Below are 20,606 nucleotides of genomic sequence, written 5' to 3'. Positions count from 1 at the left end.
TTGTTGCAAAACCGCAGGTATTTGAGCTTCTGCTAATTCAGGCAGTGGGGTTCCGCTGCAAACTTAGCCAAGGCAGGCAGAATGGGCCTGTGTGGCCGAGTATGTCTGGGATTCGGCACTGGGGCCCGAGTCACGAACTAAAAAACAGCACCCGGGAGGGTGCTGTGTTAGCTAGCGGGCTACCCGCTTGAGTCGGGGGCAAAATAGCCCACGTTGGACGCCAAAATGTATCGGCATAAACGAATGTAGACAGATTGTAAAAATATACATAGCTTTAATGGCGAAATAGACTTACAGAACCACCGTTCCCACGGAGACCAGGAAAGCAGAAAGGGACGGCTGGGAGCATGCTCGCCAAATTTATAGGCAGACATTAGCCCGAGGCGAACACGCCCCCCAAGGGGCGGGACTTATCCCTACAGAAAAGACCTCTAAATGAATCACAGTGTTGTATAAATGTACATAGGCTTGGAAGAGAAAAGAAAATGAGTATAGAGAATTATAAAAAAAAGTAAATGATTTATAAAAAACAAAGACTTTAAAGAGACAGAGTAGAGATGGTCATAGATTAAAGGAATAAAATAAATGTTAAAAAGTAATAGAGTAAAAACAGTCACAGTCACATAAAGATGAAGTATGCACAGAGAATCTGGATTATGCATATTATTGTGTTTTCTTTGAATTTTTTGACTGTGAAGAAGCTAAGTACAGAGAGACATTTCATTGTATGGGCTGCTAAGCTAAACCAGCATAGATGTTTTAAGGGTATCTTGGCTTCAGAATTTGGGTCTAATATGTTACTTTTGAAAAGAGGTTCTTCTTTTGTTTCCACAGAATATGAGTACCTGTGGAATACTTCCAGACTAATGTGGTTTGATATACCAAGGCCCCCTGGGAAGTAGTAATGAATTCCCCCCAAAAGAAGATACTTTGTCCAATAAACAACAGGAAGCAGTTTGGAGAAAACTATGCCCATGTTCCTAAATATTGTTTATAAGTATTTGTTTACATTTAAAGGGGTATATGATATAGAGATTTACATTGGTATGGATTTTGGATTATTGGTACAAATTTAAGGTCAATTTTGTTATATGTATATTTCTGCTCTTGATTAAGTTATTGTGTTTGTGCAGTTCATTTAAAAATGTAATATATAATTAAGAAACATAGGTTAATAGATCATCTATATAATCAAGTGTGTAAACATGTTAGATTATCTAGATGTACAAAGATGTATTTCAGATGGATAGGCATTCTTCAAACCTTTCAAATACCTTCAGAGTATAGCATTTTAAATGTTTTAATAACTTAGGACTTTTCATGACAATGAGATACATCTGCTCCTGGCAGCATCAATCTACTTCAAGAGAATGATGGGCATAAAAGAGGCTCCTTATAGAGTTTGCTAGCCATTTGACAAGAAACTGCTCCTTTCCTGGGCTGCTTGTTGAAATGGACATGCAGGACCCATAGTAAAATGACTGATGAACTTGCCTAAAGGTGAGATGGTTCTTTGGGGTTCCTGATACATGAAAGAGTCTTCCAGACATTCTACAGGACACAGAAGAAAGAAACTGATGAACTTTGCTATTACATGGCAAAACAGAACTTCAAATTTTGTGCTTCATAAGTCTGCCATATACTATGGGCCTGTAAGCTGAAGATGGATGCCCCTACGGTACAGAAGAACTTTGGGTGACTGTCCAGGCAGCAAGATGTCACTGTCAATTCTAGAGTTTTGGAAGTTGCTTACAATGCCTTTCCTGTTTACTTAGGTAATATTATATCCTAATGAAGTCTTTGATCCAGTTGAAGAATAGATAGTAATTATGTAGCTTTCCTTAGTTATTATAAGAGATAAAGTAGATATAAATATTATAACTGTAATTCTTGTTTGATACCTGTTTTGTTTTATGCATTTTTACTATTTAAAGTTAAGAACTTCCTTTTTATCTAAACAGAAAAGGGGAGGAGATGTGGCATTCCCTTCTGTATGTTGTGAATACCATTGGCAAATAAAGAAACTGCCTTGGCCTGTTAATAGGGCAGAACTTATGTGAGCAGGGAAAACTAAACAGAATGCTGGGAGAAGGGGGGTAAGAGTCAAAGAGAAGTCATGTAGTCCCACTGGAGACAGATGCCAGAACTTTAGTTGGAAAGCCATAACCATGTGGTGATACACAGATTAATTTAAATGGGTTAAATTAATATGTAAGAGTTAGTCAATAAGAAGCTAGAAATAATATGGTTGTTGTGTGATTATTTTGGGTCTGAGCTGCCGAGCAGCCAGGAAAAAAAACAAGTGGCCTCTTTACAATAGGCAGGGCTTAGAATTTAATCTAGAAGGTGGTGGTGGTACATATGTTTAATCCCAGCATTTGGGAGGGAGAGACAGGTGGATCTCTGTGAGTTCAAGGCCAGCCTGGTCTACAAAGCAAGTTCCAGGACAGCCAAGGCTACACAGAGAAATTCTGTCTTGAAAAATCAAAATAATAGTAATAACTGAACCTAGAACCTTCACATGATAGGCAAGCACTTAAACAATTGACTGTTGTCCCCAGCCCAACCTCATAAGAATGACATAAGGAATAAATAAATAACTCATGTACAGAGTGTGAATTTCAAGCCAGTGAGATGTTTCAGCAGGTTAATGCCTTTGCTCCTAAGCAAGCCAACTTGAGGTTGATCCCTGGAACTCAAGTTGGGTAAGGTAATTAAGAAAATCCTGCAAATTGTTCTCTGACAACCATATGCAATCAGTCAGTGGTTCTCAATCTGTGGGTTGTGACCCCTTTGAGCTGACTGACCCTTTCACAGGAGCCCGCTAAGACCATCTGCAAACACATTTATATTACAATTTGTAACAGTAACAACATTACAGTTATGAAGCAGCAATGAAAATAAATTTATGTTTGGTGGTAACCACAACATGAGGAACTCTATTAAAGGGTCACAGCATTAGGAAGGTTGAGAACCACTGTAATATGTAAACTTAGTTGTTTTTAAAGAAATTTTAATTTCAAACATTTATTTAGGAAGAGATCTTACATTCTCTCATTAACAATAGAGCCTTAAAAGAAATTTCAGAGTTGAGAAAGGCTATATCGTGTTTCATGATTTTTAGTAGATACTAAGATGTGATTATTAATTTTTAAAAAGATATAATTTTGCTGAATGGGGTAGTACACTTCTTTAGAACTTGCACTCAAGCAGCAGAATCTGGGTGAATCTCTAGAATTCAAGGACAGTATGGTCCACAAAGCATGTTGTAAGACAGCTAAGTCTATGTAATAAAACCCTATTTAAAAAGATAAATTTACTTATAATTACATGTATAAATGTATGTCTAGGTGTAGATTTATACACATGAGTGAAGTGCCCAAAGAATCCAGAAGATATTAGATCCCTCCTGAAGCTGGTATAAAAGGCAGTTGTGAGCTACCAGGCATGGTTGCAGGGAATGGAACTTGGGTCATCTACAAGAGCAGCACATGCTCTTAATTATTGAGCCATCTCTCAAGTCCTATGATTATTCTTTTTTGGATTTTCAAGACAGGGTTTCTCCGTAGCTTTTGGTTCCTGTCCTGGAACTAGCTTTTCTAGACCAGGCTGGCCTCGAACTCACAGAGATCCGCCTGCCTCTGCCTCCCAAGTGCTGGGATTAAAGGCGTGCACCACCACTACCCGGCTTTCCCTATGATTATTCTTAAAATCTAAACAGAATAAGGTAGTGGACAGAAGAGAGTGAAGTAGGAAAAAATGAGTAAGTGAAACACGTGAATAATTTTTGATACTCCTAAAAAGAATGTACATGAATGAAAGAGGTTACTTTCTTACCTTGAGGTGGGTAAGGTAGAGAACTGAATGACCAGGATAATTTGAAGAAGAGGAAAAGTTTACTCAGACTTAATTAAACACAAGGAACTACTGGGTGTAGTTCAGTGGTACAGTTTTCCTACCATGCCTGATGCCAGTGGTTCAATCTCCAGAACCACAAAGAGAAAATAAGTCAGAATGAAACACAAAGAATTAAGACTCCTGCTGAGGAGATAAGGATGTGGAATTCAAAAAAGGTACAGAGAACCAATGTTGACTCTGTCTTTACTTGAAAGGCTCAGTCATTTCTGCTAAAGTTTATCTACTTATTGAGTATTTTCTGTTCTTAAGCACTATCAGATGACTGTTTTGTGTGTGACCCAACATTTCTTTCCTTCACCTTCTATCTCCCTTGGTTTGTTGAAAACAATAAACAGAACTAGACAACCTTGGAGTGAAGTAATGTCAGTGGGAAAAACAAGGTAGTGATAAGTCAAAATTTTGTTTTGTTTTGTTTTAACACCCTCCATTTCCACAATCCTAGAAAGCAAGTTCATCAATGTCCTGGTAAGATAGTTAGCAGGTTGGTCTCCATCCTCTAATCTCAATTTAGAGGAAATATATTTCTTTGAACAACAGCAAAACACAGGTAGACTTCTATAAACCTGAGACATAGATAGTGTTTTCTATACAATCACCCCATTTTCTGGTACAGTACAACTGTCCAGTGATTTACCTATCCATTTGTGATAATTGGAAGTGAAAGATGGAAAACACACACACATACACACACACATCATATATATGCGTATACATATTGACAACTTGTTAATGACCATTTTAAAAAACACACAAGCAAACAAACTCTACCAGATCATCAACTGCAAGTAGTTTGAGAGTAGTTCTAAGGTCAGAGGGATGATTTTAAATGTCACTGGTGGCAGATTTATCACGAGAAAGAGAAGGCATCAGTGGGAAATTACAAGAGAGCTGTGGTTATCTAAAGCATTTCCTCATGTATTCCTTAAATTCTAAAACATAAAAACATTAATGAAATGTGAAATATACATTTTTATGTTGAATTAAGATAGGGTAGTTAGAGTTGCATTACATGCTACATACATGCTGTAGAAAGCAAATATGTATCACATTTCCTGGTTCCCAGATACCCCTTTTTGTGATTGAATACATTGTAAAGTTGCTGGACTCCCAATAGTGATTGTTCTTATGGGAAATATCATTCATGTTATGATCGTTAAAATAGTACAGCAAGCAATAAGGATCACATAGATTTTGTTTCTCTTGCAAAATTTATGTGTCCCTTGAATACACACCTTAAAGTTATTTACTCACTGGAGAGTCTTGATTGGAATCAGTTGAAGAATGATAGCTTCCCCATAGGCAGACAGGAGATTCAAATCCTTGGGAAGTACAGACATATTAAAAATCCGAGTGCTTCCAGACTTTCAGAGAGTATTTCTGGACAGAGGGATGAAGCAGAAAGAGAAGGCTAGAAGTGAGTTTATATTTGAAAAAAAAAAACATGTCATTAAAAGAAGAAGCATTTCAAGATGTTAGAGAAAGAAGTTACTGGTCCTTCTGAAATTCAATAAAGCAATGAGAAAGCATGTAAAACTAATAATCCATGATCATAAGAGAACTTTAAATGACTTAAGAAACATCCCTAAAGTCACTCAGTAAGGTGAAGCGACCCTGGGTGTGTAAGCCACAAGGCAGCTTAAGAAAATATAGCATTTGCCTGATAGGTGAGCCAATCCCAAACCATAAGCCTGAAACATGTGTGCATATGAGTAATACTAAATGAATTCAATAGGTTGTATTTATAGATTGATTGATTTATTTTTGTGTATGTATGAGTCTTTGGCCTACATGCATGTTTGTGTACCATGTATGTGCTTGGTGCCCACAAAGACAAGAGGGCATCAAGTCCCTTGGGACTGGAGTTACAGATGGTTGTGAGCCACCTTGTGGGTGCTGAAAACCCAAGAATGGTCCTTTGCAAGTGCAAATGCTTTTAACCACTGAGCTGTCTCTTCAGCCACTGTATTTATAAATCATATATATTTAAGTATAAAAGGCCATGAATTCAAAGAGTTGGAAAATGTGCGAAGAGTTGGAGGGAGGAGAGTGAGGAGGAAAATTATGTCAATCTATTATTCATATAAAATTACCCCCACAAAATTCTCAAATTGTTAATAAAACTATTATTAAACAAAATTTAAAAAGAAAATGTAACATTTAACTTTTCTTGGCTCTGTACTTAGTTTTGTTTAATTTAATTAGTTGAGGTTCACAAAGTGGATAGGGCTATAAATTGGTACAAACCTTCTAAAGGGCATTTGTTATTAAATTTTCAAGGACTTTAAAAACGTATGTAACCTCTGACTTCATAACACCACTTCAAAATTTCATTTTAAGAAATAATTCACTATGCATAAGGTTTTATTCACAAGATTAGTTATCCCCATCTCCTCTCCCGCCTAACATTAGAGATTATAATGAACAGACAGAAAGACATTCTGAAGATAGTGAAAGTCACTTATGATGCAACCCAGAGACAAACACTCTAATAACACTCTTCTTGGTATTAGTTTTTTCTAAACTTTTACTTGAGACTATAACACATTATCACAAATTTATAGAACAACATAAAGATCTTCTTAATTGAAATAGAATTATATCACTTTCCTCCCTCTGGCTTCTTCCAGCTACATGCCCTTGTGCCCCTTCCACAACTCCCAATGGATAGCCTCTCTTTCTTGGAGAATTATTGTTACACAAAGGTTTTGATCTGTAGTCTTATACCACAGAAATCTAATGGAGGGTTTATTGATCTAGAGTCATGGCGTTGGTAGTACTGCATTTACATTACTTCTATAGGTCTAGGGAACAGTTCATTTTCTTCCCTTTTTAAGCTTCTCTAGGCAACTGCAATTTCTTAGCTAATGACATCCTTCTTCAAAGCCAGACATGTTGCATTTATATTCACCCTTCTTAGATGAACACATCTCCTTATGATGTCTGCAAACTAAGTTTCTACATAAAAATATTTTTAGATTTGTTTATTTGTATGCATGAGTGTTTGCCTTCATGTATGTTTATGTACCACTCATGTACTTAGATCCTGTCACGGTCAGAAAAGTGTGTCAGATATCAGATACCGAAAATCTGGAATTCTGTATAGTTGTGAGCTTCCAAGATAGTGCTAGGAACCAAACCCAGGTCTTTTCTCTAAAGCAACAACAAGTTCTATTAACTGCTAAGCCATCTCTCCAGTCCAAATTTCAATTTTTAAGGCCAGTTAAAACTGTCTTTAAAGATCACTCAGACTATTCAAGGTAATTTCCCCATCTCAAGATGATTACAAATTTTCTTTTCTGCCAAATCCAGTTTGCCATGTATACAACAGTCTTTGGGAGTGATGAAATGGACAACATTGTGTTGTAATGAGGGCTGTTTGTTGGTTCCTGGCTGCACGGCTAGCTTAGACCCAAAACAATCACGTAGAAACTGTATTAATTAAATCATTGTTTGTCCTATTGTCTCTAGCTTCTTATTGGCTAACTCTTACATCTTAATTTAACCCATCTCCATTAATCTGTATCACCATGTCATAGTGGCTTAGTGGCAAAGTTTCAGCATGTCTGTGCTGTGGCCAGCGCAGCCTGGATAGCCGAGACTGGCGGGGGGGGGGGGGGGGGGGAGTGCCGGGATTGAGACACGGAGGCTTCTTTTCTGGTGGAAGAACAGCAACCTTTATTTTGCCCAGCAACCTTTTATACCTCTACTCCTTCTGTGGAGACCCACCGGCCAGAAAGAACACAAACATCCTTGTCAATTACAGACCACAAGGAAGTTCCCCTGCCGGTCAGGGGGAGTGAGGACAGCTGGATCACAACATGTCTGACTCTAGTGGCTCCATGGCATCTCTCTCTGCACCTTCCTTCTCCCAGCATTCAGTCCAATTTTCCCCACCTACCTAAGTTTTTCCCTAGCTACAGTCCAAGGCAGTTTCTTTATTCATTAACTAATAAAAGTAACACATAGATGGACTTCCCATACCATTTCCCCTTTTCTGTTTAAACAAAAAGGAAGGCTTTAACTTTAACATAGTACAATTACATATAACAAAACAGTTATCAATCAAGAATTATAATTACAATATTTATATCTACTTCATCTTTTATCATAACTAAGGAAAACTATATATATTCTTCAACTCCACCAAAGACTCCAGAAGGACATAATATTACTTAAGTAAACAGGAAGTGCATTACAAGCAACTTCCAAAATTCTAGAAATGACAGAGACATCTTGCTGCCTGGACAGTTACCCAAAGTTCTTCTGTACCATTGGGACATCCATCTTCAGCTTACAGGCCCATGGTATCCAGTAGACTTGTCCATGAAGCAGGAAATTTCAAAGACAGTTTCACCTATATTGACAGTTTGTCAGTCATTTTCTTCTATGTCCTGTAGAATGTCTAGCAGACTCATTCATGAAGCAAGAAACCTGAAAGATCATCTCACCTTTAGGCAAGTTCAGCAGTCATTTCTCTGCAGGTCCTGCATGTCCAGTTAAGCAATCCAGGCAAGAGCAGTTTCTTGTCCAAATGGCTGGCCAACTCCATAAGGTGCCTCTTTGATGCCCATATTCCTCTTGAAGTAGCTTGTGCTGCCATGCGCATACATTATCTTACTGTCATGAAAAGTCTTAAGTTCTTAAACATTTTAAATGCCATATTCTGAAGGTCTCTGAAAGAGTTGAAGAATAGCTAAGTGAACTATATTGCTGTATCTCTAGAAAACCTAACTAACAGGACTACAAGCTTGCCTGTTATAGATGATTATCTATTAACCTATATTTCTTAATTATATGTAACATTTTTAAATGAAATACACAATCACAATACCTTAAGAGCAGAAATATACATATAACAAAATTGACCTTAATTTTGTACCAATAAACCAAGATCAATACCAATGCAAATTATTCATTTCTATAGCATATTCCCCTTTAAATGTAAGAAGAATTTATAAACAATATTTGGGAATATAGGCGTGGTTTTTGTCTAAACTTCTTCCTGCTGTTTTGGGGTGCTGTTAATCGGGTCTTTCATGGTGTAGCCTGTGTGTCAGGCTCATCTGAGTCAACAGAATGGTGCCTATGTGGACAATTGCATCCTTCCCAAACTGAGAGAGCTTGGGAAGTTATTCTTGACAGAAAAAAATAAAGCATAGCTTATTGATAACATCACTTTCTCATGTGGGCTCTGTTTGCTAAAGGCAAGTGCTCTCATTTCAGAGAGGCTTCCTGACTCAGCTTTAGCTACAAAACCTTGCAGCTCTTTTAAAGGTTCTGCCATGAAACACTTAAATGGTGTTGATGAAAAGCTGACTACATGCTTTGTAGTGGTGACAGGGACCTTGAAATGCCATAGAGCTGTGGCAATAAACATGGCTCCAGCTGGTACCTTTGCCATGAGTCTGAAACCTCATAAAACTAAGTAATGGGGTGGATCCAGCCATCAAAGTCATGACTTTAATCCTAGCCATATTGTTTAGCAAATTAAAGACTCATATGGTCACAAAAAGAGAGATACACTTAAGATAGTTTCAGAAGCAAAAAACCTCTAAACAGTTTACAGGGCATTTAAAAATATATATAAACTTGGGAGAGAAAAGAAGAAAGGTTAAATTCCTTAAAATAAAAAAGAAAGAGAGTAGTTGGGTGTGGTGACATATACTTTTAATCCCAACACTTGGGAGACAGAAGCAGGCAGATCTCTGTGAGTTCCAGGTGTGGTGGCACAGACTTTGAATCCCAGAACTTGGGGAGCAGTGAAAGGCAGATCTCTGTGAGTTCACGGACAGCATGGTTTACAGAGTGAGTTCCAGGACAAAGATACATAGAGAAACCCTGTCTCAAAAAGCCAAAAATTAAAAATAAAATAAAATAAATAGAGTGTAAAATAAAGCCACGTAAAAATGGAAAACACATAGAGACTCTGGATACTGTATGTTACTATGTTCTCTTTGAATTGCTTGACAGCCGAGGAAGGAGCAACAGTAGCTAAAAGACATTTAAATATATATGTTGCTGGATTAATAAAACATAAATATCTTGCAAATGCCTTGACTTCAAAACTGAAGTCAAAAGATATATTACTTTGGAGAAGAGGTTTTACTTTTGCTTCTTGTACTTGTTTAATAAAATGCTGATTGGCCAGTATCCAGACAGGAAGTATAGGCAGGAAAATCATGCAGGAAATAGAGGTGGGGCGATGAGAATAGAAGAATTTTGGGAAAAGGAAAGCAGTCTGTAGTTGTGACCCAGCCTCAGAGGAAGTAAGATGTGACTGCCTTGCCTGAAAAGGTACTGAGCCATGTGACTAACATAGGCAAGAATAATGGGCTAATATAAGTTATAATACTTAATAAGAAGTCTGAGCTACTAGGCCAATGAGTTCATAACTAATGAAGACCTCTGTGTGATTTCTTTGGGTCTAAATGGCTGTGGGATCTGGTGGGACAGAAAACCTCAGTCAACATCTTTGGATATAAGCACACCACACAAATATCTTCATATATATCCTAAAGTCTATTTTCTCTAAAGTTGGGAACAAATGATTGTGTTATTTTGCTATTTTTCTACTTATATTTTAAGAATTTCTCTGTGTCACTGCATGTTTTGAAAAGCATGATTTAATCCATGTTGCATAATGCTTAACTTTAGGGCACTACCATAATTTAATTAAAAATTTCTCTACTCTTAGACCTGTAGGTTACTTTCAATATTTCTTAAAACCTAATTTAAAATTGTTTATGAATATCTTCCACATAAATCTTCATGGACGATTCTAATTAACCTGAGGATAAAATCCTGGGAGTAGAATTATTCAGTGAATGTTTTTGAGAAATATCCCTTGAGATCCAGCCTTTCAATAAATATTTTGTTAATACGTGATTTTTTCTTTTATGGAAAATGTTTGTTTTCTCATGCAATTTTACTTTTTTTAAAAAATATGTGTATTTGTGAGCATATGTAGCGGTATTTCATTTGTATTTTAAATAAATAAAGCTTGCCAGAATATCAAAACACAAAACAGTCACAGTAGTCAGCCATACAGGCCAGGCCAGGCAGTGGTGGCACACACCTTCAATCCCAGCAGCCATACTTGTAAGCAATAGAGGCTGGGTGGTGGTGGTGCATGCCTTTAATCTTAGCACTAGAGAGGAATATGAGGCAGCATTCGATGGGAACTCGCTATCTATCAGTCTGAAGATTTCATAGAGGTAAGAGCTCTCTAGTGGCTTGACTGAATTGCTTCTCTGATCCTCAGGTTAATCCCCAATATATCTGTCTTTGGGTTTTTATTATTCGTGCTACAAGCCTACCTACAGAGGACAAAATAGAGGACATCAGATCCCCTAAAGCTGGAGTTACAGGTAGTTTTAAGCCACCTGATGAGTGTTGAAAACTGAATGTCGATCCCTACAAGAGTAGCAAGCCCTCTTAATTGCTGAGTCATCCCTCTAGTCCCGATAGTCTTACTTTTTATTAGCATGCATCCATTGTACATATTGTTGGGTTTCATAAAGGCAGCTTCTTTCAACTATATCATATACTTCAACCCCATGCCTCTCCTCTCACTCTCTTCATCCAAGAATTTGCTTCCTTTTATCAGTCTCCTTCTCCTTTCATGATTTTTATTCATGTGTGTATGAATTGTTTAATTTTTAAAATTATTTTATGTATATGAATGTTTTGCCTTACATGTATGTCTGTGCACCACTTTCATGCAGTGTCTGTGGAAGCTAGAAGAAGGCAGCAGATCCTCTGGAACTGGAGTCACAACCAATTTTGAGCCACCATGTGGGTTCTGGGAATCCAAACAGAGTTCTCTGGAATAACAGTCAATGCCCTTATTTGCTGAGGCCTCTCTCCATTGGTTGTATGTTTCAACTTAATCTATGATAGAAAAGGTGTGTTGAAGTTTTCCATTTCAGTTGTTTTCTTCCCTTTTTTCTTGGAAGCAGAACATGTGATGGTTCTCAGAAATTTACATGCATAAAAATCAGCTGGAGTTCTTGTTTAAAACACAAATTTCAAAACTCTACAGTATACCTGTGATGATGCCAACAGTGTTCATCTTTTCCCAATAGGCAATATAGGTAATTCTTTCTTTTTAATTTTTAAAAATTAGAATAAAATTACATCATTTTCTCCTTCCAACTTATCTCACACTCCCTCATTCCCTCTTAAATGCATGGGCTCTCTCTTTAGTTGTTATTGTTACACACACACACACACACACACACACACACACACACACACACACCTACATACACATAAGTATAAAATATAATGCTGAATCTGTTTAGTGTTGCTTATGTATACATAATTTCAGGGCTTACTACTTGGTATCAGATAAAAAATTAAAGGGTTAATCCCTGAGGAAGACTAATTCTGCCCCTGCTCTCAAATATGATATTATGTTTGTGCTTTAACAAATAAATCTTACCTGAAGATCAAAGAAGCAGAGCAGCCAGCCACTAGTTCTTACCTCTATGAAATCCTCTGACCAAATGGGGTATCCTGTCTCTACAAGTCCTCAAACTAAATGTCAAATGCTCCTGTCTCCTCCCTCCTTACTTTCCTCTCTCTGCCTAGTCCTATCACTTCCTATCTCCACCTCCCATGTGCTTGGATTAAAGGTGTGTAATCCCAAGTGCTGGGATCACTTTTGTGTGAACTCTGTTTCTCTTTTAGAAAGATTCAATCTCATGTAGCCCAGGGTAGCCTTCAACTCACAGAGATCCATTTCCTCTGCCTCCTGAGTCCTGGGATTAAAGGTGTGTGCCACCACTGCCTGGTCTCTATGGCTAATTAGTGTAGATAGCTCTGCACTCTGATCTTTAGGCAAGCTTTATTTGTTACAGCACAAACAAAATATCACCACACTCAAGTATTCTTTACATCACTATAGGTAATTCTGAAGGAGAACTAATCTGTTATGTAGTAGAATAATGTATAGCATTGGTTCTTAGCCTTCTTAATGCTGAGACCCTTTAATACAATTCCTCTTGTTGTGGTAACACCCAATTATAAAAATATTTTGTTGCTATTATGTAACTGTAATTTTGTTTTTGTTATGAACTGTAATAAAAATATCTGATATGCAGGATGATCTTAGGTGACCCCCGTGAAAGGGTCATTTGACATGATCAACAAGTTGAGAACCACTGTTAGAAAGTTTCTCAAGTTAAAAAAAAAAAAAAACAAAGCTCAAGTCCCAGGCTTTTCTTCAAGAATGAGAACCTTGAAATATTTAATCTCTTTGTGCCTGATTGTTTTTATCTATAACATAGAAATAATGACCTTGTCTACCATGAAGTGGTATTCTGCACATTAAACTACTAAATGCAGATGAAAATGGCAACAATGTACCTGACCACATTTTTCATTTTTATGTAAAAGCCTATGCTTTGTATTTCTATTGGACATACTTTAAGCATTTCCTAACTACTAAATCATTTTATTTTTGATTTGTCCCAAGAAACAAGTAGTTGTATCTTTTGCCAGTTCAGTCTGAAACTCTTCAATGAAGGGTTTGTCTTTTTCTTATACATCATGTTATATGTTTTCATATTGTTTTTTATATTTTTCTATGTTATTCTGTTTCAATATTAGGAAATTTAAACATGATTTTTATTTCTTTTGATTTAAAAATATTTTATCTGTTTTAGTTAACCAATATCAAATAAAGTTAAATCTATTTTTATTTCACCCCATTTTTATTTTTACAATAAGTAAAAATATACCAACAAAACATTTCTAATTAAAGATCTATAAAAAATTTGAAAAATAGATCACATCTTGGCTTCTACTTCACTGGTACACCATCTCTAGGGAAGGTAGAATAAAGAGAAACATATCCAGATGTTCATAGCAATCTTTTGTTTTGTGTTGCTGAATATTAAACCCAGTTTCTTAACCCATGCTAATCAAGGGCTCTACCACTTAGCTACATTCCTCAGACCAGACTCACATTCATTCTTAAATTTTGAATTAAAACATTTTCATCAGGCACTATCTCATTTTACACACCTCATTTATTTGGCATACTATTAAGTTTTTCAGTTGACCTTTCTGAAATTTGGGTTCTGCATCTATGCACATGGTTGGAAAGTCTAGAAAACCTAGACCTATTTTCAACAGCTCATTACATTCTGGAATAAATGTCTAAGTCTTTTAGGACATGATTCTGACTCTGATCCTAAAAATTAGACTAGAATCAATGTTTCTAAAGGTTTATTGTTGTTATTGGTGGTGGTAGTGGTAGTGGTTTTTGTATTCTATTCTTTCCTGTACTCAAAAACATTTCCTCTGCCCTCAAAAACAGATATAACTTATTTCTTCTATGGAATATATATGAATAAAATTTAACCAACTAAATCACAGAAAAAAAGTGCTGATAAATATTTAAGGCTTAATGGATTGTGCTATGATATTTATAAGAATGCAGTTCCAAAATGGACTTTTTTGGTTTTTTGTATTGTTGTTGATATTTCCCAACCCCCTTTTTGTCTGCTTGTTTGGGAAAAAAAAATTTCTGTACAGGTAGCTTTCCTTATCAACTTCTGTGTGTCTTATACTCACTATTTTATCTCATCAAATGAGCTCAGTTAGTACTTTTGATTTTAAGTAATGGAAAACCATTTGAAGTAGTTAGTTTTAATTGTCAACTTAACTCAAGCTATAATCACTGGGAAGAGATTTTCAATGAGGCATTTTTGGCTCATGATCAGGTCTTGGGAGTGGGGATAGAAGAGTGGGGAGTGGGAGGGTGTTGTTTTGACTATGTTAAATGATGTAGGAAGACATGTTCATTGTAGATGGTACCATTCTTTGGATTTGGATCCTGGACTGAATAAAAACAGGGAAAAAGAGAGTTGAGCATAAGAATATATGCATCTGTTTCTCTCTGCTCTTGTCTATGGATGTAATGTAACCACTTAGTTTTCTTTAGTGCCCGCCTCTCTGACTTTCCTGAAACAAGAATTACAACCTGGAATTGTGAACTAAAATAAACCCTTCCTCTTGTAAGTTGCTTTTTTGATTGGGATCTTTTACTGGAGAAAAAAAATGAAATTAGGAACCATGGTTTAAAACAAGCCAAAACAATAAGGGGAGGCCAGGCAGTGGTGGTGCGTGCCTTTAATCCCAGCACTTGGGAGGCAGAGACAGGTGGATCTCTGTGAGTTTGAGACCAGCCTGGTCTACAGGAGCTAGTTCCAGAACAGGCTCCAAACCCTGTCTCAGAAAACCAAAAAAAAAAAAAAAAAAAAAAAAAAAAAAAAAAAAAAGAGGGGATTCATTACCTCCAAACCAAGGGCCCAAAATACAGTAGGCTATTAGTCTGTTGGCAATCAGTAGCTACTTAAGAAGTATCAAATGCCTCAAATTTTACCAATTTGGTGCTAAGCTCTTGACAATTTATCTTTATATTAAATCTACCACTCTTCTACATAGCAAGATGATTGCCAATAGATGCAAGTTTTCCATAATCATATACGAAGAATAAAAGAGAAGAAAATCTGTCTTTGTAGTATACTTATGTTCCTCAACTTACAGGGTAGTAATATCCAATAAACACATGGTAACTTGGAAGTATCATTAAGTCAATGGTACTCTTAGTGGCCTAATAAATGCAGTCTACCTAAAATCGTACTTTAGATGAGTCTACCTTAAACATTTTCATAACACTTGTATAATCTTAGTTTGGTAAAAACCATCTACCTAAAATAAATAAATAAATAGATAGATAAGTAAATAAATAAATAAAAGAAGATCAAGATTTAAGAGGCCTGGATTCCTAGCACGCACATGGTGGCTCAAAACTTCCTGTAACTCCAACTCTAGAGTGTTGTAGGTGGGTCTTCTTTCTATGTGCTGCTTTCATTGGTTAATTAATAAAGAAAATTGCTTGGCCTGATAGGTCAGAACATAGGTGGGTGGAGTATACAGAACAGAACGCTGGGAAGAAGGGAAGTGAGGCAGACGCCATGCCTTTCCTCTCTGAGATGGATGCAGGTAAAGATCTTTCCCAGTAAGCCACCACCTCGTGGTGCTACACAGATTATGAAATATGGGTTAAAGCAAGATGTGAGAATTAGCCAATGAGAGGTTGAAAATAATGGGCCAGGCAATGTATAAGTGAATACAATTTGTGTGTTTTTATTTTGAGGCATAAGCTAGCCAGGCAGCTGGGAGCTGGGCAGCAGGAACGAAGACTGCCTGCTCCTTCTACAAAATGGCACATCCTCAGAGCTAGCATAAAATGGTATGTCCTCCATTTTGAAATTGGAGAGAGGCAGAACCAACATCCAGAGCAGCCCACCGCTCTGCAGCTCAGAGGAGCAACTGGTTCAGAGTCACAAGCAGCTCCACCTTGTTGGACTGGGTAGGGCAAGCAGGCAGTACCTGTTTTGACCAAGGAATGTCACAGCTTAGATTTTTAAGTGCTTAGTGATTTAAAACTGCAAAACAAAAATGCTCCTGGATAGTAAAAAATTACAGATTCACAATAGGACAGATTCAGACATAAAAGACCTCTAAATGGGTCACAGTGTTGGATGAGTGTAAGTAGGCTTGGGAGAGAAAAGAAAAAGAATATAGAGAATAAAGTTAATGCCTTAAAAAAGGGGGGTAAAGTCTTTAAAAAGACAGAGTACAGATAGCTATAGATTAAAAGAAATAAAGGAAAATAAGCCATGTAAAAATGGAAAATTCACAGAGTCTGGATTATGTTTATTGTGTTTTCTTTAAAATTTTTGACTGTAAAGGAGCTAAGTACAAAGAGATGTTTTATTGTATGGGCTGCTAAGATGAACCTGCGTATAAGTTCTAAAGGTATCTTGACTTCAAAATTTGGATCTAAGGATACCATGCTTTGGAAAAGAGTTTCTTCTTTTGTTTTCACAGATGATGAGACCCTGTGGATTGCTTCTATCCCAGTATGGTATGATAGACCACGCCCTCCTGAAAGATCACCATGAACACCCTCAAAAAATTACTTTGCTCAACTGCTGACTGAGGTGAATCTAGCAGGCAGGTTATACCATGAAAGACCTAAATAACAGTGTCCCCATTCAGCACGAAGCAGTTTGGAGAGAAAAAACTGCACCCATATTCCCAAATATTGTTTATAAATGTTATTTTACATTTAAAGAGGGATATGATATAGATATGAATAATTTACATTGATATAAATTTTGCTTCATTATATAAATCTAAGGTCAATTTTGTTATATGTTTATGTAATTCTGATATTGATTAAGGTATTGTGATTGTGTAGTTCATTTAAAAATGCAATGTATAATTAGAAAATATAGGTTGTTAGTGGATAATCATCAATAATAGTCAAGCTTGTAGTCATGTTAGTTAGATTTTCTGGATATATAGAGATATATTTCAGTTAGATAGACATTCTTCATATCTTTCAAAGACTACAGAATGTGGCATTTAATGTTTTCATAACTTAGGGCTTTTCATGACAATGAGACTCATCTGCTCCTGGCAGCACCAATCTACTTCAAGAGGAAGATGGGCATCGAAGAGGCTCCTTATGGAGTTGGTTAGCCATTTGAGCAAGAAACTGCTTTTGCCTGGACTGATGCATGAACTAGACACAAAGAACCCACAGAAAGGACTACTGAACTTGCCTAAAGGTGAGATGGTCTTTCAGGGTTCCTGACTCATGAAAGAGTCTTCGAGACATTCTGCAGGACACAACAGATAGTGACTGACTATCTTTGAAATTTCCTGCTTCATGGAAAAGTCTGATGAATACTATGGGCCTGAAGGCTGAAGATTGATGCCCCAATGGTACAAAAGAACTTTGGGTGACTATACAGGCAGTGAGATGACTCTGTCATTTCTAGAGTTTTGGAAGTTGCTTATTTCTTGTTTACTTAGGTAATATTATATCCTTCCAGAGTCTTTGATGGAGTTGAAGAACAGCTAGACAGTTATAGTTATTGTTTTCCTTAGTTATGATAAAAGATAAAGTAGATATAAATATTGTAACTGTAATTCTTGCTTGATAACTGTTTTGTTATATATAATTTTACTATGTTAAAGTGAAAGCCTTTCTTTTTTAAACAGAAAAAGGGGAAATGATGTAGGTAGGTCTTCTTTCTATGTGTTGCTTTCATTGGTTAATTAATAAAGAAAATTGCTTGGCCTGTTAGGTTAGAACATAGGTGGGTGTAGTAGACAGAACAGAATGCTGGGAAGAAGGGAAGTGAGGCAGATGCCATGCCTCTCCTCTCTGAGATGGATGCAGATTAAGATCGTTCCTTGTAAACCACTACACAGATTATGAAATATGGGTTAAAGCAAGATGTGAGAATTAGCCAATAAGAGGCTGAAACTAATGGGCCAGGCAATGTTTAAATGAATACAATTTGTGTGTTGTTATTTTGAGGCATAAGCTAGCCAGGTGGCCGGGAGCTGGGTGGCAGGAACGTAGCCCACTGCTCCTTCTACACTAGTGGAACAAATGTCCTCTTCCCTCTGTAGGCGCTGTACTTACCTGATAAGCAGACATACATGCTGGCAAAACAATCCTACACATAAAATAAAATAAATAAATCTTTAGAAAAAGATTCAAAATTTGAAGTCCCACTGAATATTTTTCATACTTGGACCACTGTAAAATAGAAACATCATAATTAGAAACTCTCTGTACTTTCTTTTTAGCTTTGTCAACTAAATTAAGCCAAGTCCTAAGTGTTGAACAAAGAGCAGTTATCAAGGAAATGTCATTTATTAGCCTAAATTATAAGTAGTTTCCATAGTATACAGAGATGGAAAAGCATATATGGATAAAATTGAGGTTCTATTAGAAATAATAACAGAATAAATAAATATGGGAGAGCTAATGGATAAAGTCTCTGCTCTTAATGTTACACATGTTGTTGCCTGTGCCTAGAGACCTCTGTGCCTACATCTTTACCTTGCCGTCCTCTGACCTGAATTACACAGAGCCCTATCTGTTGTGTAATTAAAGGAGGTCCTCAAGAGCTCATGACAAAGGATAACGAATGTTTATTAGGTATTATTCATAACACAAAGCTGTTGCATTCCTCTGTACTGTGGACACTTGGGTTGCAAACTGAACTCTGACCACCAACCAAGTGAAAGAAAAAAAGAAGTGTGAGCTGTCTGTGCTTACACTACCTCAGACCACACCCTAATGGGCTGGTATCTATAAGGCTATTGGCTGAATGAATTCTTATAACACAAAGAGGCATCCTACATCAAACCCCTTTTTTTCTGTCTAAATAAAAAAGGAAGGTTTAAACTTTAATGTAGTAAAAGTACATATAACAACAATTAATGAGCAAGAATTATAGTTAGAATATTTAGTTTATTTGTATTAGGCAAAATTAAAAAAACAAGTGTTATCTCTAAATTATCTTTTATTATAAATAAAGAAAACTATAACTGCCTATCTTCAACTCTATCAAAGACACCCAAAAGATATAATATTACCTAAGTAAACAGAAAGTGAATTATAAGCTTCCAAAGATCGAGAATTGGTAGAAACATCTTGTTGCATGGACAGTCTTTACAATGTTCTTTTGTAACATTGGGGCCATCTTCACCCTATAGGCCCATAATATCTGGCAGACTTTTCAGTGAATCAGGACATTTGAAGATCTGTTCTGCCTTGTACTGGCAAAGTTCATCAGTTGTTTTCTTCTGTGTCTGGCAGAATGTCTGTCAGTCTCTTCTGTGGAGCAGAACCCCTAAAGGATCATCCCATCTTTTGGAAAGTTCATCAGTCACTTTTTGTGGGTCCTGCATGACTAGTTTATATAGCATACTATCAAGCAGTCCAGGCAAGAGCCGCTTCTTGCCCAAAAGTCTGGCCTTGTCATATTGAAGGCAAATTCCATAACGTGTTTCTGCAATGCCCATCAACCTCTCCAAAGTAACTGCTGCTGCCAGAATCAAACATGCCAATGTTGAGAAAAGTCTAAATTTTTTTTAAATATTTATTTATTTGTTTATTTATTATGTATACAGTATTCGGTCTGCATGCTAGAAGAGGGATCCTGATTGAATTACAGATGGTTGTGAGCCACCATATGGTTGCTGGGAGTTGAACTCAGGACCTCTGGAAGAGTAGCCCGTGCTCTTAACCTCTGAGCCATCTCTCCAGCCCCTAAATTCTTAAAACCTTTTAAATGCCATATTCTGTATGCCTTTGAAGTATTGAATACTATCTAACTCAAATATATTTCTGTATGTCTAGAAAACATAACTAACATGACTAAAAGTTTGGTTTATTAATAAAAATTTTAGGTCAATTTTGTTATATGTATATTTCTACTCTTGTTCAAGGTATTGTGTTTATATAGCTTATTTAAAAATCCAATGTATAATTAAAAATGCAAATTATTATAGATAACTATCTATAATAATCAAAGTCCTTACCAAGTAAAGTATTTTCTATACCATACCCCCACTTTAAATTAAAATAAACAATTATAAATAATTATTTTGGGAATTTGGGCATTGTTTTCTCCAAACTGCTTCCTGCTGTTTGTTGGGCAAAGTAATTTTAGGGTTCATGGAGATCGTTCAGGGGGTCTTATTCCTTCAAACCACATTAGCAGAAACCTGGAAGAAATCCACAGGTTTCCATCCTCTGTAGAAACAAAATCAGAACCTCTTTTCCAAAGTCCCACAACACC

Source organism: Microtus oregoni, unplaced genomic scaffold (assembly GCF_018167655.1).
Source record: "Microtus oregoni isolate MIOR12 unplaced genomic scaffold, Mior012 000126F_ref0000101, whole genome shotgun sequence".
In the NCBI taxonomy this organism is placed as follows: domain Eukaryota; kingdom Metazoa; phylum Chordata; class Mammalia; order Rodentia; family Cricetidae; genus Microtus; species Microtus oregoni.
The sequence above is the reverse complement of the archived record's forward strand: the minus strand, read 5'-3'. Positions refer to the sequence as shown.